At 46.0% G+C, this 27,362-nt stretch overlaps 1 pseudogene; it reads left to right on the top strand.

Annotated features, from left to right (window-relative positions):
* On the top strand, positions 1-25,642 carry LOC146204263 (protein NEDD1-like; annotated as a pseudogene).
* Positions 25,643-27,362: the final 1,720 nt, after the last annotated feature.

Raw genomic sequence — 27,362 nt, 5'->3', positions numbered from 1 at the left:
ATGTTTGCCATCGCGGCCGAAGACGTCCGCGTCTGGTCCTCGGCATCACTTCAGCAATGCTTCCAGTTCGACGTCGTGAAAGCGCCAAACGTTTCGAGCGTCTCTTGGAGCGCGGATGGAAAGCAGCTGGCATCTGTTGTGTGGGACCAAGACGTTGTTCTGCTAACATTGTTTGGCACAGCACAGCCGCGACAGACGCGGGTGCACGCTGTGGGGGCCTGCATGTGTGGCCAGTTCAGCCACCGGGACAGTGACTACATGGGCCTTGGCCTGTACGACGGCACGGTACAACTGTTCCAAGAGTGGGAAGGCTGACTACTCTTGCAAGGTGCACAAGGAGGCAACTTGCGTGGACTTCAGCCGGGACGATTACTTTGTGGCGAGCGAGGCATCTGATGGCTCCATGGCTCTGTTGTGGCTGGAGACCAAGCGGGCCCAGAGTCCGAGAGCACAAGCTGCCAAGGCGGTGATGGCGCTCCAGTGGCCCCCTAACAACCGCTTTTAACTGCTGTTCTGTTCGACGGACGGCCAGCTATCCGTGTGGGACGCCAGTGTTGGGCGCCTCAAGAGCACGCCAAGATACCTTGTTGGGCGAGTTGGTAAACATCCATTGTTAACAAAAACAGCGGGAACAGGAAGACACAAGACAAGATATAAGGAAGCTACAGGACAAGTGCTGACTCACAACTCAGTCTCAGCCTTTAATCCAAGGCCCAGACAAAAGCAAATGTGACGAAAACGAAGCTTTCGCGTAAATCACCCCTGGGTTCATCTGCTAAACAAAAAGTCACTCAAAAAAAGAATCCTCTTTGCTTGTAACAGCAAGAGAAGTCTTGCTGACGCGCTTAATGTCCCTTGAAATAAAATATGCTTCAACCAGTTGTCTCGTCAGCTTTTCTTTGTGCCGATATAGACTTCTAACCTGGTCAAATAGGGGGGCACACTTCTTCTTCTTCTTCTTCACTGTCTCACAGCATACATGGCAGTAATTTAATTACACGGTCTGGACGAGTCTTCAGCTGGAGTGAGGATTGCTGGAAAACGTATCAACAACCTTAGATATGCGGATGATACCACTTTAATGGCAGAAAGTGAAGTGGAACTCAAGAGACTTCTGATGCGCGTACAAGAAGAGAGTGAGAAGTTTGGGCTTAAACTGAACATTAAAAAGACGAAGATCATGGCGTCTTGCCCTATCAAGTCCTGGAGCATCAATGGACAAGAAGTGGAAGCTGTGACAGATTTTCTGTTCTTGGGCGCCAAGATTACCTCGGAAGGAGACTGCAGCCATGAAATTAGGAGACGCCTGCTTCTGGGAAAGAGAGCAATGGTTAGCCTTGACCGCCTAGTAAAGAGCAGAGACATTAGTCTGCCAACCAAGATCCGTATAACCCGTGCTATGGTCTTTCCAGTTGTGATGTATGGATGCGAGAGTTGGACTGTGAAAAAGGCTGACCGCCGAAGAATTGACGCGTTTGAATTGTGGTGCTGGCGAAGACTCTTAAGAGTTCCTTGGACTGCCAGAAGATCAAATCAGTCGATATTGTCGACCATAAACCCTGACTGCTCATTGGAGGGTCAAATTCTAAAGTTAAAGCTCAGCTACTTTGGTCATCTGATGAGAAGAGAGGAGTCGCTGGAGAAAGATTTGATGTTGGGAAAGGTTGAGGGTCGCCGGAGAAGGGGTAGGCAGCGAACGCGATGGTTAGATGGCATTCTCGAGGCATTGTAGATGAAGCTATGTGATGTTAAGAAGATAGTGAGAGACCGGAAAGCGTGGCGTGACATGGTCCATAGGGTCACGAAGAGTCGGACACGACTGAACGCCTGAACTGAACTGAATGGAATTACTGTAATTTAATTACTTTTCTTCGTAATTTGTAATGTAATGAATTCCTTTTTCGGGTTGGTAATTTAGTAATGTAATGAATTACTTTTTGGCAGTAATTTCGCAGCAAAAGTAATTAATTCCTTTCGAAATTACTTTTACTAAAATGCGCCACTACTCCTTCAATAGATGACGAAGTAGAGTGCCGCGAAAGCAGGAACGGCGTGCGGCAAGCGAAGTCAGCGTAACGGATCGGCAAAGGGGGACAGAGTTTTCCAAGCAGCAGGATACAAGGCGTCAAGGGAATGCTGCAAGATGGTGCAAGAAGGCTGGAGCTGAAAACTAGTTTGGAGTGCGGCGTAGCGCCACTCCCTGTTGCGTCGGCTAGGGCACAGTGGTGCCTGGTTACACTCAACACCACGGGGCGAAGGAGGATTGGGGTTGGGGGGGATAGGCAGAAGGGTCCGTGACGTGAGGCACCGGGGCTTGAGCATTACTGAGCAGTGAGCACAAATGTGCTGACATCGATTCTTGGGACTGCGGAAGCAATAAATAAGCTAGCTTCTTCGGGCCCTTTAAATGGCGGAGACAGCTCCGGGCCAGCAAGACGCTAGGTTTTCCGGTCATTTCAGGACCGTTCGACTGTGTGTGTGTGTGTGTTTTTTGCGGTAGACTTGTTTTTGTAATGGCACGTACTGTAGAACAGAGAGAAGGAATAGCTCTCTGGGACGGAATTTGGCGGGAAGACGAAAGATCGTGTGTGCTTCGCGTCTGGAGAACAATTGTTGTTTTGTTTACTAGCTTTGCTTAGTTTTTGCATGGATAGAAACTAGAAAGTAATTTAAAAGTAATTTAATTACTCAGTAGAAGTAATTGTAATGTAATTTCATTACTTTTTGGGAGCAGTAATGAGTAATGTAATTTAATTACTTTTCTGCGATTTTCAGCAAAGTAATTAGTAATGTAATTTAATTCCTTTTCAAAAGTAATTTTGCCATGTATGTCTCACAGGAACGGCAATAGGAGACAAGAAAGGTTTTATCCTTGCCACTTTCCAAGTTGTTTCGGTGTTCCTGTAGCCTCTTGTTAATACACCGCCCTGTTTGTCCTATATAACAGGCTCCACAAGAGAGTGGAAACCTATACACGACACCAGTCTTGCAGCTGACAAATGGGTCTTTATGTTTAACCCCACACTCCTGCTTCTATCATTCTCGTTCCCTTTGAATAGCCGGGCAAGTATTAATCTTGAGCCGGGTTGTCAATGCAACATCAACACCATATCTCTTGCCAACATTCTTTAGGCCATGAGAAATCCTATGCACATACGGTACCCCCGCAACCTTCCTCTTCTTATCACCCGTGCAAGGCAGCGATTTCTTTTTTTTTATTAGTCGATATTTATTGCCTCAGGGCATCAGTAGGATATGAGATGAAGGATGAATGAATGATTAAATGAATTGAAAAAGGTTGGCTGATTTTATGAAGTCCAGAAGGGAGCGATGATGAGGTCCCTGCGTCCAAGTGACGTATGAGGCAGGATTGGTTGCTGAAAGGCTAGCTATGCTCAGGTACCGGACTCGTGTTGGTTTCTGCCTGACTGTTCTTTTAAGGCTGTTCAGTAACCGACAACAGGCCTCATTATTAACAGAATTCCGATAACCGGCCTTTGCAATTCTTGTCAATTGCCGTTCAAAGCTGTTGCCTATACCGTGGTAGCAATATTTCTTCAACGCATTTAACAAGCATGTGTTTATCATCCAATTTTTCACTAATTTGGTATGCCCGAACTGGAACTCAGCAAGGGCTTCACTGATCTCGGGTTGTATTGCCAACAAACATGATCCTCACTGAACTGAAACAATAAATCTAAAAACTGTAACCAATCGTCCACTGGTTCTTCAACAGTAAAATCCAGCCCAGATCCACACTCAGTAAAAACTTCAATAATGTTCCTCATTCGTTGATTGAATCCCCCACGGTCTGTGAATACTTAAAAGTCATTCCACATACCTGAAGGTGAAATGATGGAGACCCCTCAAGTTCTCTTTCAGGTCTGTGTCCACGTGCATTAAGAAGATGTCACTCAGGTCAGGTGCAACGCACGATCCAATGCAGACTCCGGCCTTTTGCGTATACAGCTTGTCCTTCCAGCCTATGAAGGTGGACTACAGGTAGAATTTCAAAATTTCGATGAAACTTCCAACACTTACACCCGAGGCGTCAATGAAGTCACGTTCATTATTGTCCTAAGTGATTCACATTTGAACACGCCTAACCAGGCAGTCAGGGGGGAAGCTGTAATATAAATCCTTGAAGTTTATGCTGAAGCCAACAAACTTACTTTTGTTGTGCTCTTTGAGGAATCCAGCAAGGGCTTCAGAGTTGGGTAGCCTTAGGGGGTCTGATAAAGTCAATGAGGAAAGGTGCTTCTGCAAATATTTGGAGGCCAGGTGAAGACAATAATGAATGGCGCGGTCATACCTGTGGCGCAGAGGGGGGTGCTAAGAATCTCTGGCTCCGCTGGACAGGCAGGCACTGGAAGTTGTCCTCATCAACGTTTAACGCTATAAAACCCTTGTTGTCATAGGGCCTAGTGAGGTTAGGAGGCCGAATGAGGCATATACTGCACTAAAGGACGGGTATGTACTGTGTTATTGAGGTTTGCCGGAGAGGCGAGAAATAGGAGTGGGTTTCCTTGTCAATAAGTATATGGCTGGCAATATAGATGACTTCTATGGCATTAATCAGAGAGTGGAAGGCATCGTAATTAAGCTTTGCTCATGATCAAGTACAAAAGCGGCGGTTTCCGTTGCTAGAGCTTCTGCCATTCATGCATACTCCTTGGGGTGCAGGTCTAATTTTGTGTGGGTCGCATTTGTTCTAGCCAAGTTGTTACATAGGTCGGCCCATTGACTGAGGCCACCTTGAACTCAAGACACTTAAAGGCGTTATGGCTATGTATGGGGTATAATGACATAATAACAGTTGTGCATGCTTTTTAAGTTACTTATGGAAGATTACGATATAATTTTTCTTCCGCACCTTGTATCTTTTCTCATAAAATGATGCTATACTAAATCTCTTTTTTTTTCATCTTCGTACTACCACCGAAGACTCCAAATCACTTCCAGCCACTTCCTCAAGAAGCCAGCGCGTTTGCTTTGATAATACTCAATAAATGCAATGTTTCGTTTTACAGCGCTTGAATTTGTTCTACATGCTACTGCGAACGAAAGTGATTAACTGCGGCTCTATACCCTTCTTGTACGGTAAGCACGACAATTGCAGGATATGAGGAATTGTCCTCTTATCAGCCAATAATGCGTAGTGTGACGCCATATAAAATCATGTAACTCAAAAAGACGGTTTCGATACCAGCTGCGGAGGCAGCGTTTCGAGGCAGTCAAAGCGAAAGGCACCCGTCTACTATTTGATGCACGGTGGCCGAAATTATCAAAGATCTGTACAAGCGAAAATTATTCTACCCTCCAGATGTAGCGTCAAGTGAAGCGCTGGCATGGTCCTTATTCATCAAACAATTCAGTTCATTCTGCATAAGTTTTAATTCTGCATAATTTTTTACCATAACTGCGGAACAGTGGTCAACGCGGGCATCATATTCGGCGATCTACACGGAAATATCAAGTGACTGTAGTTGTTTTAAGCCTGGTATTGTTAGCTTTAGACCTAGCCAAAGCGACATATAAAGTAGTCGCGAAGCGTCTCCACAGTAATGAAATAAAAACTGACACGAATGCGCAACGCCGCAGTAGATACCACAACAGACGGAATGAACAAGAGCGATTCTACATCTTCGTAGAAGCTTTCAACTGCCTGGTCATCATAACTACATGTAGGTGCATAGGCCTGTACAACCTTCAGTTTATACCGCTTATTAAGCCTAATTACGATGCCTGCAACCCTCTCGTTAATACTATAGAATTCATCTATATTACCCAGTTCAGTTCAGTCGTTCAGTCGTGTCCGACTCTTCGTGACCCTATGGACCATTTCACGCCACGCTTTCCGGTCTCTCACTATCTTCCTAACATCACATAACTTCATCTGCAGTGCCTCGAGGATGCCATCTAACCATCGCGTTCGCTGCCTACCCCTTCTCCGGCGACCGTCAACCTTTCCCAACATCAAATCTTTCTCCAGCGACTCCTCTCTTCTCATCAGATGACCAAAGTAGCTGAGTTTTAACTTTAGAATTTGACCCTCCAATGAGCAGTCAGGGTTTATGGTCGACAATATCGACTGATTTGATCTTCTGGCAGTCCAAGGAACTCTCAAGAGTCTTCGCCAGCACCACAATTCAAACGCGTCAATTCTTCGGCGGCCAGCCTTTTTCACAGTCCAACTCTCGCATCCATACATCACAACTGGAAAGACCATAGCACGAGTTATACGGATCTTGGTTGGCAGACTAATGTCTCTGCTCTTTACTAGGCGGTCAAGGCCAGCCATGGCTCTCTTTCCCAGAAACAGCTGGTGTCTCCTAATTTCATGGCTGCAGTCTCCTTCCGTGGTTCTCTTGGAGCCCAAGAAGGGAAAATCTGTCACAGCTTCCACTTCTTGTCCCTTGATGCTCCAGGACTTGATAGGGCAAGACGCCATGATCTTTGTCTTTTTAATGTTCATTTTAAGCCCAAACGTCTCACTCTCTTCTTCTACGCGCATCAGAAGTCTCTTGAGTTCCACTTCACTTTCTGCCATTAAAGTGGTATCATCCGCAAATCTAAGGTTGTTGATACGTTTTCCAGCAATCTTCACTCCATATGAAGACTCGTCCAGACCGGCCTTCCTCATGATGCACTCTGCATATAGGTTAAATAGGCAGGGCGACAGTATGCAGCCTTGCCTCACTCCTTTCTCAATCGGAAACCAATCGGTAAGACCATGCCCAGTTCTGACTGTGGCCTCTTGTCCTTCATACATGTTCCTGAGGAGACAGATGAGGTGAATCGGAACTCCCATCTCTTGGAGAGCTTGCCACAATCTGCTGTGATCTACGCAATCAAACGCTTTCGCATAATCAATAAAGCAGAAGTAGATGGGTTTCTGGAACTCTCTTGCTTTTTCCATGATCCAGCGGAGGTTGGCAATTTGGTCTCTAGTTCCTCTGCCCTTGCGAAACCCAGCTTGCACGTCTGGAAGCTCCCGATCCACATACTGCTGCAGCCTACCTTGGAGGATTTTCAACATCACCTTGCTAGCATGCGAAATAAGTGCGATCGTGCGGTAGTTGAAACAATCTTTGGCACTGCCTTTCTTTGGAATGGGGATGTAAACTGACCTCTTCCAATCCTGTGGCCACTGCAGAGTTGTCCAAATCTTCTGACATAATGTATGAAGAAGCTAACAGCGTCATGGTTGAGGTTTTGAAGCAACTCAGCTGGAATGCCATCACTTCCGCTGGCTTTCTTCTTAGCAAGACTGGCTAAGGCCCATTCAACTTCACTCTTCAGGATGCCCGGCTCGAGATCAGTAATCACAACCGTCTTATGTTGGGTTTGCACATTCGGGTCCTTCTTGTGCAGTTCTTCTGTGTATTCCTGCCACCTCTTCTTTATCTCTGAGGCGTCAGTGAGGTCCTTGCCTCGTTTGTCCTTTATCACGCCCATCTTAGCACAGAAGCTTCCTTTGATATCTTTGATTGTCTTGTACAGAACTCTTGTGTTCCTTAATTGGCTGTTGTCCTCAACTGCTTGGCACTGTATGTTCAGGAAGGCATTCTTATCTCTCCTTGCTATTTTCTGAAAATCCGCATTGAGAACCTTGTATCTTTCTCTTTCCCCCATAACTTTTGCCATCCTCCTTTCCTCAGCTATTTGCAAAGCCTCTTCAGATAACCAGTTTGCTTTCTTGCATTTCTTTTGCTTTGGAACTACCTTAGTAGCAACTTCTTGTATTATATCACGAACATCAGTCCACATCTCTTCGGGCTCTCTGTCTTCTAGATCTAATTCTTGAAATCGATTGCTCACTTCCACAGCATATTCTAATGGAATTTGATCCAGATCATACCTGAAAGGCCTTCTAGTTTTCTGAGTTTTCCTCAATCGAAGCTTAATTTTGGCAACAAGAAGCTGATGATCGGTGCCACAATCGGCCCCAGGCCTTGTTTTTACTGCTTGTATAGCGCTTCTCCATCTCTGCCGGCAAAGAATATAATCGATCTGATTCCTGTACAGACCGTCCGGTGAAGTCCATGTGTACAGGCGCCTCTTGTGCTGTTGAAAACGAGTATTCGCTATGGTCAGGTTGTTTTCTTGACAAAACTCTACTAGCCTCTGTCCAGCTTCATTTGACTCGCCAAGACCGAACTTGCCTACAATTCCGGATATTTCTTCACTCCCGACCTTGGCATTCCAGTCTCCTACGAGAAAAACGACGTCTGATGATGGGGTGCGGTCTAAAAGGCATTGTAGGTCCGCATAAAATCTCTCAATGTCAGCTTCTTCAGCAGTAGTGGTCGGTGCATAGACTTGGATAACTGTTATGTTGAGAGGGTGACCTTGGATCCGAAGTGAAATCATTCGGTCGTTTTTGGGGTTGTACCCTAGCACTGCTTTACCCATTCTTCTGTTTACTATGAGAGCGACCCCATTCCTTCTCTTGGATTCGTGCCCACAATAAAAGACATAATGGTCGCCGGAGTTAAATTCTCCCATTCCGGTCCACTTGAGCTCGCTGATACCCAAGATATCAATGTTCAATCGGTTAATTTCTCGCTTGACGACATCCAGTTTACCTTGCGTCATAGATCTTACATTCCATGTTGCTATGTGATATATCTCCTTGCAACATCGGACTTTCCGGTCGCTTCCCGACACATCCACAACTGAGCGTCCTTTTGGCTTTAGCCCAGCCGCTTCATTCGTCCTGGAGCTACTAGGAATCGCCCTTTGTTCATCCCCAGTAACATGTGGTACGCCTTCCAACCTGGGGGGCTCATCTTCCGGCGTCATATCATTAATGGTATTGTGACTGGCCATAGGGTTTTCTTGGCAGGAAATACTGGAGTGGTTGCCATTACCTTCTCCAGTGAATCACATTTTTTCAGAACTCTCTGCCGTGACCTGTCTATCTTGGGTGGCCCTACACAGCAGAGCTCACGACTTCATCGAGTTTCGCAAGCCCCTCCGCCACGACAAGGCAGTGATCCATGAAGGGGTCTATAATTACCCGCTATATACTTATTGACAAGGAAACCTACTCCTAGTTGTCACCTCTCTGGTAAACCTCGATAACACAGTACCTGCCCATCCTTCAGTACAGTATATGCCTCATTTGGCCTCCTAACCTCACTAAGCCCTATGACATCCCGTTTCATGCCCTCTCGTTCCTCTAACAGCACTGCTAAACTAGCTTCTCTAGCTAGGGTTCTAGCATTAAATGTTGCCAGGGTCAGTTTCCAATGGCGGCCTTTCCATCGCCGCATAACCGGCAGCAAAAAATCGAATAATTGCTGAGAGATTGCGATAAAAAGTTGAGTTTTTTTTTTTTTGTTCCCGCCGCTCGAATTCAAACTGTTTCCTCCGACTACGTAGTCGGGGTAGAGTGACGCACACTACGACGTAAGCGGAGACTCCGTGACTGCTAGGGAGCCGGCGCGGCCCGCGGTGTCGCGTCCCTCAGGGGCCAACATGGCAACAGCGTGCTCGCAATCGACCATCGGCTCACAATTAGTGACGGCCACAGCCGAAATATATAAAACGATGAAGAGAGTAATTTACGGAGCGATGGACCCATAAAGGGAGAAAAAAAAAACTGAGAACTTGTAATGCACAATACTCAAGCCTTTGCGCTCCTTTTTTGCTCTGCGTATAAACAAACCGGTCATCGCAACGCTTCCCGAAATGTTTGCAGACAAATAAGATTTAGTTACCAGTAAAACAGTGTCGTCGCTGCTGCGCTTGCCCGTTTTGAAGCTTCGTCGCACTTTTTTTCCATTTCTAGAAACACTTCAATAAGCCACCGATGGCTGAATATGGCTGAAAGCACAAACTTTCTGATAATCGTAACCATTTATTGCCTTGACATTTTACGTTTTTTGACTTTCGGAATGCCAAGGTAGGGGAAAAGCAGGCAGGACACCAGGCAGTGGGTGACTATGGCATTGCTACGTAATAGCAGGGGAGAGGTACTAGTTGAGTTTGCAGGACGCAATAACTTAAGAATCAGGAGTACCTTCTTCAGCAAACAGAAGAACCGGAAGTGGACAGGGAAAATCCCTACTGGCGAGACTAACAATGAAATTGACATCATACTGTGTTCTAACCCAGGCATTATGCACGATGTAGAGGTAATCGGAAGGGTGTGATGCAGTGACCACAGGATGGTAAAGTCTCGAATCCTTAGAGAGCTTATCGGTATTCTAACTATGCTCGCACACTTCTACAGCGCACGCAGTAATGATATCTATAAAATGATTGTTCATTGCTTCTAGGCTAATGTCGTCGTCCTCAGTTGGATGTGATGTCTATTCTGTAGCGAACTCCTGAACTTTTCCGCTCTCCCTCTCACCGGTAATTCGTTAATCGACCTATTTCTCACTAATCTGTTTAGTTCTCTCCTCAGATTTAGACAAATTCGAGACCTTGCCATCCTGTGCTCACTGCATCGCACTTTTCCGATTACCTCTACATCCTGCCTATTGGGGGTTTAGAACACAGCATGAATTCATTTCATTTTTAGTCTCCCGGTTAGGAATTTTCCTCGTCCATTTCCGGTTCTTCCACTTTGTGAAGAAGGTGTTCATGATTCTTAAGTTATTGCGCTCTGCAAACTCAAATGTAACTCTCCTCTGCTATTCCTGGGGCCAATGCCATAGTCACCCACTGCCTGGTCTACTGCCTGCTTTTTTCCTACCTTGGCATTGAAGTCACCCATTAATACAGTATACTGCGTCTTTCCTTTCCGCCCTGCCGATTGTACGTTTTCGTAGAAACTTTGAACTGCATGGTACGTCCATCCGTTGGTCCATGCAGCCACTGGGAATGCATGGAATGATTATGCGAAAGCGTTTGACTGCGTAGATCACAGCAGATTGTGGCAAGCTCTTCAAGAGTTGGGAGTTCCAATTCACCTCATCTGTCTCCTCAGGAACCTTTATGAAGGGCAAGAGGCCACAGTCAGAACTGGGCATGGTCTTACTGATTGGTTTCCAATTGAGAAAGGAGTGAGACAAGGCTGCATACTGTTGCCCTGCCTATTTAACCTATATGCAGAGTGCATCATGAGGAAGGCCGATCTGGACGAGTCTTCAGCTGGAGTGAAGATTGCTGGAAAACGTATCAACAACCTTAGATATGCGGATGATACCACTTTAATGGCAGAAAGTGAAGTGGAACTCAAGAGACTTCTGATGCGCGTACGAGAAGAGAGTGAGAAGTTTGGACTTAAATTGAACATTAAAAAGACAAAGATCATGGCGTCTTGCCCTATCAAGTCCTGGAACATCAAGGGACAAGAAGTTGATGCTGTGACAGATTTTCTCTTCTTGGGCTCCAAAATTACCCCGGAAGGAGACTGCAGCCATGAAATTAAGAGACGCCTGCTTCTGGGAAAGAGAGCCATGGTTAGCCTTGACTGCCTAGTAAAGAGCAGATATATTAGTCTTCCAGCCAAGATCCGTATAACTCGTGCTATGGTCTTTCCAGTTGTGATGTATGGATGCGAGAGTTGGACTGTGAAGAAGGCTGACCGCCGAAGAATTGACGCTTTTGAATTGTGGTGCTGGCGGAGACTCTTGAGAGTTCCTTGGGCTGCCAGAAGATCAAATCAGACGATATTGTCGACCATAAACCCTGACTTCTCATTGGAGGGTCAAATTCTAAAGTTAAAGCTCAGCTGCTTTGGTCATCTGATGAGAAGAGAGGAGTCGCTGGAGAAAGATTTGATGTTGGGAAAGGTTGAGGGTCGCCGGAGCAGGGGTAGGCAGCGAACTCGATGGTTAGATGGCATCCTCGAGGCGCTGCAGATGAAGTTATGCGATTTTAGGAAGATAGTGAGAGACCGGAAAGCGTGGCGTGACATGGTCCATAGGGTCACGAATAGTCGGACACGACTGAACGACTGAACTGAACTGAACTTGAGGTAGAAGCCGGCATGAAATGGGATATCATAGGCCTTAGTGAGGTTAGGAGGCCAAATGGGGCATATACCGTACTGAAGAGTGGATATGTAATGTGTTATCGAGATTTACCGCAGAGACGAGAAATAAGAGCAGGGTTCCTTGTCAATGAGCATATAGCTGGCTATGCCATTTCTTTGCTTGCTTGGATAGGCAGCTGATATTAATTCAGAGCAACAAGGTGTATTTGAGTAACCAACCAGCACTAAGAAGTGTCAGCGGATGGCGTCAACTGAACAGGATACTAAATTGGCGGCGGTAATTTGTCTGCAACTGGTGGAAGGCGGAGTACTTTCAAGCATCATGCGATATGCTTTTGTCCTGCAAATAATCTACGTATTCCTGCTGATAGTAATAACAGTGTGGTTCACGGCACTTTCAGATACCGCGTAAATTGTTTAGGTATTTTAAAGGAATGTGCAACTGAAGTCAGTAAAGTCGACAATGCAAAGAAAAAAAAAAGGTTAGCTCGATATGGAACGTCACCACTAACGTGCCAGCGCATTGAAGCGTGTTGCCCACAGGAGGCAGTTTTGACGGTATCGTGGCGCCTCAATACCACGTGCCCCATATGGGATATTTTTCTTACGTATAAATTTTTGTACAGCTACACTTTCAAAGAAGGGCTGGCACACTCATGGCAAGAAAGTTCATGTTTCGCGGTAGTTTCTGTACTATAGCTTGCTTAGCTAGAATATCTGGTGGTACGCAAAACCATATTCGGAGAAAAATTCCTTCAGAAACAGTTCCCCGAGCAAACACCGCCGCTCTCCGTGACAGTCCAGGACCACCCCGACGACGTCCACTGGAAATATACTGGAAGCACCGAAAGTTTGCTCGGTTGTCGTTGCTTCAGTTGCCTTGATAACTTTATTTCTGTAAGCATGAGTAATTTAGATGTGTTGCTCTTACCGCGCTGCACGTTTGAGTGATCAACTTCTCCAGAAATCAACCTAATATCGACCCAAGGCAAGGAGCCAAAAGTCAACATGAAGTCGCTGTAATGGAAATTTGATTACGTAAGTACATTTGGTTTGCGTATCACGTGAAATGAGGTAGAAGAAAAAAATATCATATGAAAACAGTATTGTACACGCGTGACTACGGGAAAACAAGCACTTCTCGTACTGTCTCTCGAGATCATCGAATTTAAATCACAAAATTATCAACAAGTTTGCATGAATCTCATGAGAAAAACAGCATCACTTATTATTTGTTCAGGTATTTATGTGGTGTACCTAAATATATTCAATGGCGTTATAGAACTGCGAAAGAATGCGAAGTTTTATGAGCTTGTCACGGATCGCGGCTGGACTGCAAAGCAGACAGACCTGACGAAGCATGAATCTCTCGAATGCCAGTAGTCATGCCTTCATTTGTGTCCCATAGAGGATGCTTGACACAGGAGGCCTGTGGGAAAAGCTATCATGTAAGGCAGTATGTCGGAGGCTCGTCATGCCGTCTCCGTATACACTCAACAGCGTCGTTGCGGCATATTAACGCGGCAGCGTTAAGGGCTCCGTGTCGCAGACAAGTCAGTGTTGTCGTCGGCGGCCGCCGTCCCGCATCGTCCGGCGTTGGCCGTGAGCGAAAAATCAGAGAAACATTAATAAATAAAAACGAGTAGGAAAAATCGCCGACCTGAGAAATCTAACGTAGGCCTCCGGGGTGCGAGACGAGCACGCTAACCCCTCCATCACGCCAGCTAGATGGTTTGAAATGGACAAAGGCGCGTCTATAGATTGCGGTGTTGTCTCAGAAATGTCCCTTAGAGAAGTGTATTGTGGCGTATAATAATATTTATGAGCATGTAAATTACAGAACTACAGAACACGCACTTAAGCGAGTGGCAAGTTACTTTTCCGCTCTAGTTCCTCTTCGCTTGGCGTGCACGTAGCGCCATCATGCGTGTGGCGCACGGAATAAGATAGATAGGGCATAGCCTTCGAGATCTTCATCGCGCCGGCTCGAATCGGCACGATGTTGCCGACGAACTATACGACTGCAAATTGAGGCCCGCGCGTTTCGGCAAGGTGGCTGGCAGCGTTTCTACGTCCCGGAAGGATTAATAAGTAAAAATGAGTATATCAAGGTACTCTATGTAGGAATTCGAAACAGAGACTCCCTTCTCAGCGCACGCCTCAGCCGCATTGTAAGCGAAGGAACGCTTATACTCGCGAACTGGAGCCGAAAGGTTCTCGACGTCACCGCTAGGGCATGATGCGTCGGAACATGAGCTCGCTCTTGAGAGACGTGTAATGAAAGCGGTTGCGTATACCAGTGCCGGGTGCACTACGGTGTCTCTTGTCCTATCGTGTTCCATTCTTAAAGGCGAAGCTTAAGCGTCCTCCAAATTTATTTTACAGAGAAAAATAAAAGGAAGTACAATATACGTTCACAATCGGAAATGCATTATCTGAAAGTAAATGTAACGTACAAGACACTTGGTGCAATAAGACAAAAATATTTACTCATGCAAGAAGAAATACCCAGCGCTTCTCTGGAAAAAGAAAAAAAAATGCAGTTGCAGACATCCAGCAAAAATTATATAAATACATGCAATAATGCTGAACTAAGTACTAGAAGGAAAATACTTAATGATTTGAAGCTAGGGCTGACGGAGAGTTTTCAATAACGTCCAACACTATTAGAAATATCGAGGTGTTAATTCTGAAGAGCGGAAAAGGAAAGAAAACCGCCTAGAACTTTTTTAAAAGGCTGTCGAGGTTCTTTGAATGGGGTATTTTGAACCTGTAAACGTCTTTGATGTGACCTGTTTACTAACCTTGACGAGTTGTTTTGTAGTGCCTCTAAGCTATACGTTGTTCTTAAAGTTCTCACTTTTTAGGGGTCAATGTTACGTTTCTGACGGGCGATAGTAGTGATAGCATTTTCCTGGTGGCTAGACATTGTAAAAAAGAACACATTTTTTTTTTTTAGAGCGCAGTTCTTTGGCGCCCGTACCTGAATTTTGCGCCGTGTGTCGCCTTCGGCGTTTGTCCTCGTAATGAGCTCCCATAAATAAATAAATCAATAAATATTGTCTTCACGGAGAATCGAACCATCACCCTTGGATCCCCAGCCAAGCGCTTGAACTAACTGCGCCACGCCCAGTATCTTTTTTTTTTTTTTTTTTCAGATATGGTATTTTTCACACGTGGTTATGTACAGAAAGGGTTATGTACACAGACTATTTACAAAGCACTCAGCCGTTGCTGAGCTGCTCAAGAGGAAACACAGCTAATAGGCAGGCACTCATAAATACCGTGTCACCAGCGGAAACAAGTAAGGTTGAAAGTCGTTTTCGTTATGAATGTCCTTAAATTGCAGCATCATTTTGCTAGAATGGATTCTAGGTGGAATAACAGGTTAAGTGTTGCGGTCACTGATGCGTGTCTTCCATAAGCCATGAAGTCCAATAAGGAAAAAACATATCATATGGTTCGTAATCAGATTGTGTAACAGCAGGATACCGCAAACTGTGCGAAATTAGAACAAAATCTTTCGTTATAGAGTTCTTTGCGGCATGTCCCAAAAGAGAATTGCGCCCTTGCAATGCATGAAACACTGCTTAATTGTTTCAGACACATCACACAGACGGCAGTTTACAGAAGGTACAAAAATATATTTCCTATGAAGCCATGCGTTCACAGGTAGAACTTCGATGTGTAATTTAAAGAAAAATGTGTTCGTGCAAGTAGAAATAGGCATTTCGCGCACTCTCTTCAGCACATCATGACCCTTGAGACCAAAGTATAAAGAACGATACAATGGTGGCGGAAAAAGCATTGTTATCAATTATTTGTATAGACACTTGCGCGAAACAGAATATAAGTACTCATTCGAGAACCATGCTGGCAAAAACCGCACTGAAGCATAAACTTCCTGCCTAAATCATAGTAAATGTGCGCGGTCAGTAAAATTTGAAGAAACCACTAAGTTGGGATGGAAATTCATGAAATTAACTTGTAGTAATGCTCTTATATCGGATGTGAACAATCGAGTTTCTTTTTTTTTTTTTTCCGTGATTGCGCCACGCCAAGTATCGTGATACGAACATCATAATTCTCCTTGTCTACCGTGCCAGTGCGTCCTGGAGAACAGTGCCTGAGCGTCGCGTCGCGCCCGTCTCCACAGTTTTGGGATTGCCGGTCTGTTTCTCTAAACGACCGCGAGGTGGCGCTAGCGTTACGCCCTATAACTAATCTAAAACAATAGTAACAACAATAAGATATATGAAAAAAAAAAAAAAAAAAAAACAAGCATTATAATAACTGCTACCAACCCGCTTCAAAGGGGACGTTCCTTTATTCCATCCATCTATCTATCCATACCACTGCAGCAGCGCTTTTACGTGCGTAGCCCTTCTTATTTTTGTTGGTGCGAAGCATCTTCAAAATCATTACAATTATGCTTCGTAGTTAAATCCGCTGATCGCATCGGCCTGGAAGTGCACGGTTCATTGTGCGTTGAGTGCTAAATGAACAAGTGCATGACAGCTGTAGAGCAAGCGTGATGAAATAAATAAACAAGCAGCTGATGAATGTAAAACGAACATAGTATGCAGATGTCACTTGTGGCTGTAGTTCAACGAGCTTCTCGTAATCAAATGATTTCCACGGGAAAAAATGTGTCCATTCGCTCTGATGTATACACTCCCTGTCAGTCAGTTTTCTTTTAAGTAGGAGTGCCGATTAACGTGTTATGCATTTAAACAGCTGAAAACACGAATGCTTTTCTTTATCGACATCTATAGATATCTGAACCACGCTTGAATGCCTAAGGGACGGCCGCGCAAGCACATTCTTACCTCGGGTTTGTCACGGCGCTGTGAGTTACCTTCGACGAAAAAAAAAAAATAAAATGTACCGATTAATTTCTCTTCGACGTGGTTGTTCCCATCGCTGTGCGTGAATGTGATAGCCAGGTGATGTCCGTATCAGCGTTTTTCACATCGCGTTAGTCGCAAATGTGTCGAAGGAAATGTCATACCGATGCTCAAGAGCATATCACGTATACATATCAGCACTTTCATCATGCGCATATATATTTAACTTTTAGCAATTATACCGGTTATTAATATTCCTTATTGGTTAATAGAAAAAAAATCTGCTAGCAGACGATAGAAAACGTGCGGAAGTTGTCTGCAAGCGGCTGCTCCGCTGGCGCCAGGAGCGTCTCCAAGCGAATGACTTTGCGGGGTGTCCGCGAGGCGGCGCCACACGTACGCCCCAACACGCAGCTACAAAAAGAAATTTAACAATGAAGATGACACATGGGCTGTATGTGGTAGCTCCAGTGAAACAATTGACCATATTATACTCGAATGTAATGGTATCCGTCAGGAAGTTGATGCAGGTGCAGTCAGTGTTCCTGAAGCTCTGGGGTTCAGAAATGCCAGTGGCCGGGTGAATAAACCGGCGGTGCAAGCTGGCAAAAAACGACTGGAAGATTGGTGGCTTAAGAACAGAGAAGTGACATAACGTTAGTAATGTAGAAACAAAAATTTAATAAATAGAATGATGGTATAGTTAACCAATCTAAAACAACAATTAAGATATAGGGAGAAAAATGAGCATGATAGCTACTGCTACCACCCCGTTTCCATCCATCCATCCATCCATCCATCCATCCATCCATCCATCCATCCATCCATCCATCCATCCATCCATCCATCCATCCATCCATCCATCCATCCATCCATCCATCCATCCATCCATCCATCCATCCATCCGTCCGTCCGTCCGTCCGTCCGTCCGTCCGTCCGTCCGTCCATCCATCCATCCATCCATCCATCCATCCGTCCGTCCGTCCGTCCGTCCGTCCGTCCGTCCGTCCGTCCGTCCGTCCGTCCGTCCGTCCGTCCGTCCGTCCGTCCGTCCGTCCGTCCGTCCATCCATCCATCCATCCATCCATCCATCCATCCATCCATCCATCGGAAATAAAAATAAAAACAGGAGAGGTTTAGACGAAGAGCAAAACCCCCAACGCTGCAAGCACGGATAACTTATGGAGGCACTGACCGTGCGGATGACAGTAGCGATGACAATGATGCTGCAATTAGTGATAATGACAGTGAGGATATTAACGATGATAATTACGGTGCATTTATTTGATAAATATAATGAGAGCAAACGTGATGCACCGCATGCTCCAGCAACGCTTCGGCTTTCGCATTTCTGCAGTGTAGAGTCCACAGTGCTCTCAGAATTTTTGAGCGCAGCTCTTTGGCGCTCGTTCCTGTGCTTCGCGTCGTCGCTGTTGTTGCAGAGTCGAAGGGTACAGATCGGCACTTCGTATGCGTCGCCGCCGCAGAGGTCTGATCGAGTGGAGCAGGAAACTGTCTACTGGCATCGCAGCTGCCTGCTTAAAAGTGGATTCTGCCGAGAACTCCGGTGAACGTTGATGCATTCAACGGCATGCTGGTTGCATTCGATGCAACGCTGGGTAGCCCGCACCACCCTAGCCGAAACGCATAGTCACCGCCGTTCGCCACTACGAACCGCCTGCCTATATAAACAGTTTCTGCTCTGCCAGTTCTTTCTCAACCAGGAGCGAGGTAACCAGCGAGACAATCAATAACTGTTAGTGGAGTGCGTCTTGAAGAAGGAATATGCATGAAAATTAAAAAAGGTGTCTAATTGTACATACATGTCTTGCTCAAATGTTTTGCCTCAATCTATCGAAAAGCTAAAACAAAACTAATGAGCTGCGGTCAAAGTTTGCATAAAAAGGTATCGTATTTGTCGGCAATTTTGTTTTCATTTCAAAATTATTTGCATAAGATATAGTCGAGTAATTTGGTAACCGTGATAACTATGTATTTGTCAAAAAGATGCTGTCACCAATAGATATCAAAAAGTTTTTTTTTTTCAATGGCCACACGAGCAGCGGTAATATCTGTTGGCGTAATGGCCAGTTCAGAAAAATGTATACCTTCGTAGGTGCAAGAACAATGACAGGAAAACCGAACTTCCGTCGCACTGGTTTATTTGTACTCAAACGTGCCCGCATCTAGACCAGTGTTCGACGATAGACATCGTCTCGGAAAGGGTTGGAGCAAAACACATTTCTTTTCTAAGGCAGGACAATGTTCCTTTCTAAGGCACATGAGCCCGTGCGCAATAAGTTCCTTAATTCTCGACAAACGTCTGAAACACCATGTTATGTCTGCCGCTAGTGTTAGCAAATCGTGCACAACGCAGATGAAGGGAATGATAGCGACTCGTTGCTGCATTTTTTATTAAGGCGCATTTTTAATGATTGAAAATACATCTACAACAACCAACCTCATTTATTTTTACCGAGAGCTGCGTTGGCCACAATCTCGCCATTTTACCGTGCCTGTTTGTGCCTGTCCGAAGAAGAAGAAGAAGAAGAAGAAGAAGAATAAGGAGAAGAAGAAGAAGAAGAAGAAGAAGAAGAAGAAGAAGAAGAAGAAGAAGAAGAAGAAGAAGAAGAAGAAGAAGAAGAAGAAGAAGAAGAAGAAGAAGAAGAAGAAGAAGAAGAAGAAGAAGAAGAAGAAGAAGAAGAAGAAGAAGATTTAGAAGAAGAAGAAGTCGTGGGAGGCGGTAGCTCGCAGCTGACATGGCCGGGCACTAACTGGACGTAGGGCTTCCTGACATTATGTTTGGCAGGAGTTGCCAACTCGGGTCCCTTCTGTTCTATGGGAGGGTGATATCAAATCAGCCTGCCAAAACCCTTGCATTCACGTTATGTGCAAAAGCCATCTCTTTACATTCAAGCCGAACCTAAGCGTAGCCATGCAAATAGCTTTCGCGTAACTCCAGGTTTAACCACAAGCTAAATCACAGCTAATTTGTTTTCACAGTGGAAGAAAAGCGGTACTGGTTGGAAAGCGTTCAAGCGCTAATCGCGCTACTCCCGAATCAGTGTGCGTCCGCTAGATGACTTGGAGGCGCGACCAAGCTGACGAAAACGAAGTGTATCGGTGGAAGCTTCCATTGATCCGTCGTTATAAAAATCGTTGAATCGAGCAGTGCAAGGGGAAAAAATTACGAGGGACTTTAGCTACTGAAGTAGTGAAAGGCGAAAGCCTGAGAAGTCTCATCTTGTCTAGCGTTCCTGCCATCTGCAATCCCACACTTGAACGCGCGCCAAGGAACGCCACGCGACAGGCACCGCAAAAACGAGACACACTTTCTCCACGACAGTATGAGTCATTAAAGACTTTCGCCTTAAAATTAACATGATGTGCCGACTCTCCGCGAATGGCATCACTTATGCGAATTGTCTTCTCTTTCCTCCCACCCCTTTCCCCCGCACACGAAAACAACGAGGACATCTCAGCGACAGGTTTTAACAAGTTCGGTCAAAAAGGCGTAGTGGTCGCCGTAACCAAAAATTCAGAAAAATGGGTAGGGAGAAACAGACACGTGAAATGAAGTCAAACGTTTTACGCAGCCGTTCTTTTCTTCAGCGTTCAAGGTAGTGTCGTATCCTACCGCTCCACATATAGCATTCATCTGCGAATCAAGTTGTAGGCTCGTCTGTCGTAAGAAATCGAAACAAGTTGCGCACTTCTAGTTGTTAGCCGTTATTTTAAACATAGGTGTGCCATGTCTGCCGAGAAGTGAAAAAGCTGTGCTTTTTCTTTTCCTCAAAGGTCTAACCAATGTTGCTGTCAATGACGTTTAACGCAGTGGTAATCTCAGTGCCAGTCGCTCAATGCCAAACCGCCAAGCAAAACTATGCCAAGTCATGCCAAGCAGGGCTTTCGCACTTTTTAATTTGCTAAGTAAAACCCCCGGCAATTTTACAACGTATACAACTCGTTCCACCCAAAGAGCTCCGTTGTAGGGATCTGTCATCGCGCCAACATTCGCCGAACATGTCAGAAACACATGAGCGCTATGGCGTCAACTCTCAAGCAGCGCCTGTCTCTCGAAATTTTACAGCGTAAGCTCTACTACTCGTACCACAACTTTGGACTTCGCCTAGTTGTAACCGAATGACCTTGACCTAATTAACCGAAGATGTTCACCAATAACTGATGCAGATGGTCCACCTTCCTTTCAACAAAAACAAACTTCAATACATATGTAAAAAAAGCGGAATGTAAAGGCGGTGGTGTTAAAGGTGCTATCACGTCTACTGTGAAGGCGAAGCTCGAGCATCCCCCTATGCAAACCTTCAAACCGTGTACTATCATGCTAAACCAATCAGAACCATGATTAGTAGGACTTTCGCTAGTATAAATAGGTTCAAGCTATGCTTAAACCATCACAATTTCTGTTCTAATCGACATTGTCAATATATTGATTTTTCTCGATGTCTCAATTCCTTCAAAAAGCAATTTATTGTACTAAATACGCTGCTTGTGATAACAACAGCGCGCACTCGAGGAAAGGAAACGCTGTTCATATATAATTTTCTTCTTAAAATGGAGGGTTTGTAACTGGTATACGCCATATTATCAGCGAAGTTGAGGATTTAAGGGCATATTTTGGAATGATATGCAGGCACCAAAATGAGTAGCAACGGGTTAACATCAACTATGTCGGGCATTTTCGGAGAACATATTAACGGTCATTTTACTTGTTTCTCTTTCATGTCGCCAGAGTTGCGGGGGATCAATTTCTATCTGCCATTTTGATTAAGAGTAATTTTGAATAAAACTCATTTGAACTCTCAGGCTTCTTCCTACTCGCGCGCCCCGTGAAGACGAAGCCTTCCGTTGGCCCTGGAGTCCTGTACATGTGATAGCCCGCTATTTTTTTAATCTCCCAGCCACGTGGATCTTTCTTCCACCGTGCTCGCAGCAGACGTCGGCGCCATTGCCGGAGCTGTCGCTTTGTTCAAGTGCGGAGACGTTTTGGCAGGTAGCGTTTCTGTGTCGCAGTGATGCCAAGCTTCTGTTTGTTTTGGCTACAACAGTCGGGTAGGCGGGATATTTTTAGAGCGCAGCTCCTTGGCGCTCGTTCCTGCGTTTCGCGTTGTCGTCGGTGTTGGCGTTGTCCCTGTAATAACCAGCTCCGCTGCTGGGGCAGCGAGCTCTCCGTGGCGGCGACCGCCACGGACCAGCCGAAAGGTTTGGGTACACAGGATTGGCAGGTAAACTGCAGGGTACGCAACTCTGAGGAAAAAGCGGCCATTCTTCAGTTCTTAAATATCTCTCTTTTTTTTTTTTTAATATTCTATGCGATGCGCGAGCGACCGAAGTCGTTCTTAGCAGTAAATTACCATTAATTCTAGCTGGACACGTTCATTCGCGGACAACGCGTTCGATTGGGGGGATCGACTTAGAAATTGTGCTGCTGACGATGCTCGCCATGGTTGGGCAACTTTAATATTGTACGAATTGCCCGGCGTGTAATAATATGGGTGTTCGATTGTGGGCTCGACTCGAAAGATGCGACTCGAATGTCTACGTGGTTTATGTCCCGCCATTCACGCTATCTGCTCGCTGTGCACGTTTAGTACGTAATGCCAGGTGTATCGGTATTGTGGTGGTTGGATTCGTTCGCGACCAAAAAGTTCTATATCAGTGTGCTGGAGCTACGCTGTTCATGCCGCTCGTTGGACATGCAGGTCTATATTTAACGCTGCGCGCATTTCAGGAGATGTTCGTTTTGATGAACTGCGACTGCTTTGCTCATCATCATCATCATCATCATCATCATCATCATCATCATAATCATCATCATCATCATCATCATCATCATCATCATCATCATCATCATCATCATCATCATCATCATCATCATCATCATCAGCCTGACTATACCGACTGCAGAGAGAATGCATCTCCCATATTTTTGCAATTAAACAGTTCCTGTGCTAGCTACATCCACGTGACCACTGCGAACTTCTTGACCTCATCCGCTCAACTAACTTTCTGCCGCCCCCTGCTAGCTTTCCTTCGCTTGGAATCCAGGCTGTTTCCATAAGCGACCGTCGGTTCTCCTCTCTTTGCACTACATTTCCTGCCGATGCCCGTTTCTTCTTGATATCCACTAGAATGTCCGTAACTGGAGATATTTCTCTGACCCACTCTGCACGTTTCCTATCTCTTAATGTTATACCCCTACCATTTTTCGTTCCATGGCCCTCTGTGTTGCCCTTAACTTAAGTAGAACCCTCTCCGTTAACCTCCACGTTTCAGCCCCATAGGTGAGTATAGGTAAAATGGACTGTTGTATACTTTCCTCTTGAGCGATACCGGTATGCTGCTAGTCACAACCTGCGAGTGCTTGCCAAATGCACTCCTTCCCAATTTGTTATTTCCCTTTCATGGTGCGTATCTGCGGTTACTACCTGTCCTAACTATTCGCCTACTACTTCCAGTGCTTCGCTACCTAGTGTAAACTGCTGTCCTTTCCCGAGGGGTTGAGCAATACGTCAGTCTTTTCATACTGATTTTCAAGCCCACCTTTATACTTTTCCTGTCTAGGTCATCAATCATTATTTGCAGTTCATCACCTGAGTTACTTAGCAAGGCAATGTCATCAGCCAATCGAAGATTACTGAGGTATTCTTTATCTAATCTTATCCCTAACTTCTCACATTCCAAGTCTCTGAATACTTCCTCTAAGCAAGCTGTGAATAGTACTGAAGACATCGTGTCTTCTTGCCTAACACCTCTCCTTATAGGAACGAGCGGTTAGAGTAAGCGCGAGAGCGTGGTCGAGCAAAAAAAAAAAAAAAAAAAAAGAAGGCAAACTGTGGTGTACTGTGCGCTGTGCTGCAGACGTTTGGTGCATCGTGCCGGTAGTGTTGGTTATGCGTGATTCCGTTCTCTTAATGGTAGGGTCCTCTGAGCAGTGTCACCTCACGCAGATAGCGGAAATATTGTAAAAATGAATAAGAGTGCATTTTAAGCTCGGCGTACCCGTTGCCTCAGCGGCGCAATGGACTAACTCTACTTACCTGAGTGCTGAGCTAATAATACATGTTCGAATCCTGAACGTGCAACTTTTTTCTGAAGGTTTTTTTTAAATTGCAACATTAAAATCAGCTACCAATATCTTTCCAGAGAGAGAGAGAGAAAGGTTGGTTGGTTTGTAGGGTTTAACGTCCCAAAGCAACTCAGGCTATGAGAGACGCCGTAGTGGAGGACTCCGGAAATTTGGACCACCTGGGGTTCTTTAACGTGCACTGACATCGCACAGCACACGGGCGCCTTGCTTTTCGCCTCCATCGAAAAGCTGCCGCCGAGGCCGGGATTCGATCCCGCGTCCTTGGGAACAGTAGTCGAGCGCCGTAACCACTACGCCACCCCGGCGGGAGAGAGAGAAAGGGGGGGGGGTGTTCCTGTTTAGGTTGCAATATGTGATGTTTTTAATTCTTAATAGCAACAAAACCAGCCGTAAACAGAGCCACGAGGTGACGGCATGACAACGGTAACACTATTCCATTAGCTTCACCGTACTCATTTCCTGCCTTCAGTCAGTGTATGTTACCTTTAGGTTGCATTCAGAGACAGCTCTCGATAACAATCGCCGTTTAACCCGCTGAGAGGCAACCAGTGAGGAGAAAGAAGTTGTGGGACCATACCGTTCAGGAAACGGAATTACGCGTCGGTTACTAATAACCGTGTTCGCCATCGCGGCCGAAGTCGTCCGCGTCTGGTACTCGGCATCACTTCAGAAATGCTTCCAGTTCGACGTCGTGAAGGCGCCGAAAGATTTGAGCGTCTCCTGGTGCCGCGGATGGAAGGCAACTGGCATCTGTGGCGCGGGACCAAGACGTTGTTCTGCTAACATTGTTCGGCACCGGACAGCCGCGATACGCGCGGGTGCACGCTGTGCGGGCCTGCATGTGCGGCCAGTTCGCCACGGGGACAGTGACTACATGGGCCTCAGCCTGTAAGATGGCAAGGTACAACTGTTCAAGAGTGGGAAGGCTATTTACTCTTACAAGGTGCACAAGAAAGCAACTTGCGTGGCCTTCAGCCGGGACGATGATTTTATGGCGAGCAGGGCATCTGATAGCTCCATGGCTCAGTTCCGGCTAGAGACCAAGCGGGTCCAGAGTCTGGGTGAACCGACCGACAAGGCTGTGATGGGGCTCCAGTGGTCCCCTCACAACCGCTTCCAACTGCTGTCCTGTTAGGCGGACTGCCAGCTGTCCGCGTGAGACGCCAGTGTTAGACGGCTCAAGAGCAGACACCCCGGACAGGCCACCAAGGCCCTCTCCTTGTCGCCCATCAACGAGGCACTATTGGTCATTGTGGGCCTCGACACACAAACAGTGAGCAGGCGAGTGTTAGGGCTCCTGAGTGCTTGGAATCGATGGCGTTTCTGCCGGACGGCCAGCTGGTGGTTGCCGGAGCCAGCTCGGGCCAGGTGTACCTGTACGACCTGCGCAACTCGCGCCAGACGCCACCCATCAAGCTTGGGAAGCACGCGGCGCCCGTGTCGGCCATCGCCACCATGCAGAGCAGCCGGGCACATATGGTCGTCCTTGTGCGTACCTGCGTGGTAGCGACCAGTGCCATCGGAACAAGCGAACAGCTGCCCGTCCGCTTTTCTCTGAACTCAGATGTCGATGAAGTCCTTGCATGTGTCGTTCGGGCGTCTTCCCCAAACGGGCCTGAACTGGCGAAAGGAGATGTAGAGGCCGGCTGCTGTCTGTTCCAACGTTGGTCCGTTCAACCATGGCAAAGGAGATTGCGGATGGGACGTGATGCATCTCGAAGGCAACGATGATGGACGACGAGCCTTGCTGGGGACAAACTGAAGTGGGACCGTATCGGTGGATTATAGCACATTCTAACAATAGATGCTGGAATCTTGGCACTGTGATAGGCTATAGGGAGCGCAAAACAGTTCAGCGCCGTTGTGTCTGCTGCCGACACTGCTCTGAGGCAAAGTGTGGCGACATTGAGCATCTTTTTTCTGTGCACGCCCCTGAGAAATCACAAGTTTGATCCTCGTCTTGGAAAGAGGATGGTATTGGATCTTTAAACCATATTTTATTCACGACTGACGAATATATAATAATTATATACTATGTAATAACAATTACTCGCGACTAGGTGCAGCGGTGGCGTAGAGGTAGAGCATCCGCCTCGCATGCAAGAGGAACGTGGCTCGAATCCTGGTGCCGCGCAATTCTCCACTGTATAAAAGAAAATATCCGCGTGTCGATGGAATTGCATAAACTGGTTTGGGTTGCGAGCTGATGCATGTGAACACTTCCGGCAACGTACTCTCTCATCAGAACAGGAGTTGGCCTCCCTGGTGCAGTAATTGGAAGCAACTTCCCATGATTGGTCCTATAAAACCCCGTCCCACAGTTACCTGCGACTGCGGAGCATCTGACCACGGCGGCGGTCAGAACTCTGACGCAGTGGAGGGTGCTAAGAATCTCAGGCTCCGCTGGACAGGCCGCCATTAGAAACTGACCCTGGCAACGTTTAATGCTAGAACCCTAGCTAGTGAAGCTAGTTTAACAGTGCTGTTAGAGGAAATAGAGGGTATAAAATGGGATGTCATAGGGCTTAGTGATGTTAGGAGGCCGAATGAGGCATATACTGTACTGAAGGATGGGCATGTATGATGTTATCGAGGTTTACCTGAAAGGTGAGGACTAGGAGCAGGCTTCCTTGTGAATAAGTTTATAGCTGATAATATAGATGAACTCTATAGCATTAATGAGAGGGCGAGGGCGACAGGCATCGTAATTAGGCTTTGCTCATGAACTAGTACAAAGGCGGCGGTTCTCCTTGCTAGAGCTTCCGCCATTAATGCATACTCCTCGTGGTGCACGTCTAATTTTGTCTGGGTCATTTGTTTTAGTCGATTTGTTACGTAGGTCGGCCCATTGACCGAGGCCTTCTTGAACTCAAGACACTTAAAGACGTTAAGGCTATGCATGTGGTACAAGGACATGATAACAGTTGTTCATGCTTTTGAAGATATTTAACGAAGGTTACGAGATATTTTTCTTCCGCACCTTGTATCTTTCATCATAAAATTATGTCATACCAAATCTCTTTTTTTTTAATCTTAGGATCACCACCGAAGACTCAAAATCACTTCCGGGTACCTCCTCAAGAAACCAACGCCTTTGCTTTGATAATACTCAATAAATGCAATGTGTCGTTTTAAAGCGTTTGAATTTGTTCTGGATGCTACTGCGAACGATCGAAAGTGATTAAGTTACTGCGACTGTATACCCTTCTGTACGTTTAGCACGACAATCGCTGGATATGATTAAATGCCTTCTGATCAGCCATTAATGCATACTGTGATGCCATATAAAATTATCTGACATAGAGAGACGTTTTCGATCCTAGCCGTGGCGGCAGCGCTTCGAGGCAATCAGAACGAAAGGCGCCCGTATGCTGTTTGATGCCTGGTGAACGAAATTATCGAAGATCTATACAAGCGAAAATAATTCCACCCTCGAGATGTAGCGTCAAGT

The sequence above is a fragment of the Amblyomma maculatum genome, chromosome 1 (genome assembly GCF_055883805.1).
Source record: "Amblyomma maculatum isolate TAMU_Amacu chromosome 1, ASM5588380v1, whole genome shotgun sequence".
Classification (NCBI taxonomy): Eukaryota; Metazoa; Arthropoda; class Arachnida; order Ixodida; family Ixodidae; genus Amblyomma; species Amblyomma maculatum.
This window is presented reverse-complemented; position numbering and strand designations above follow the sequence as displayed.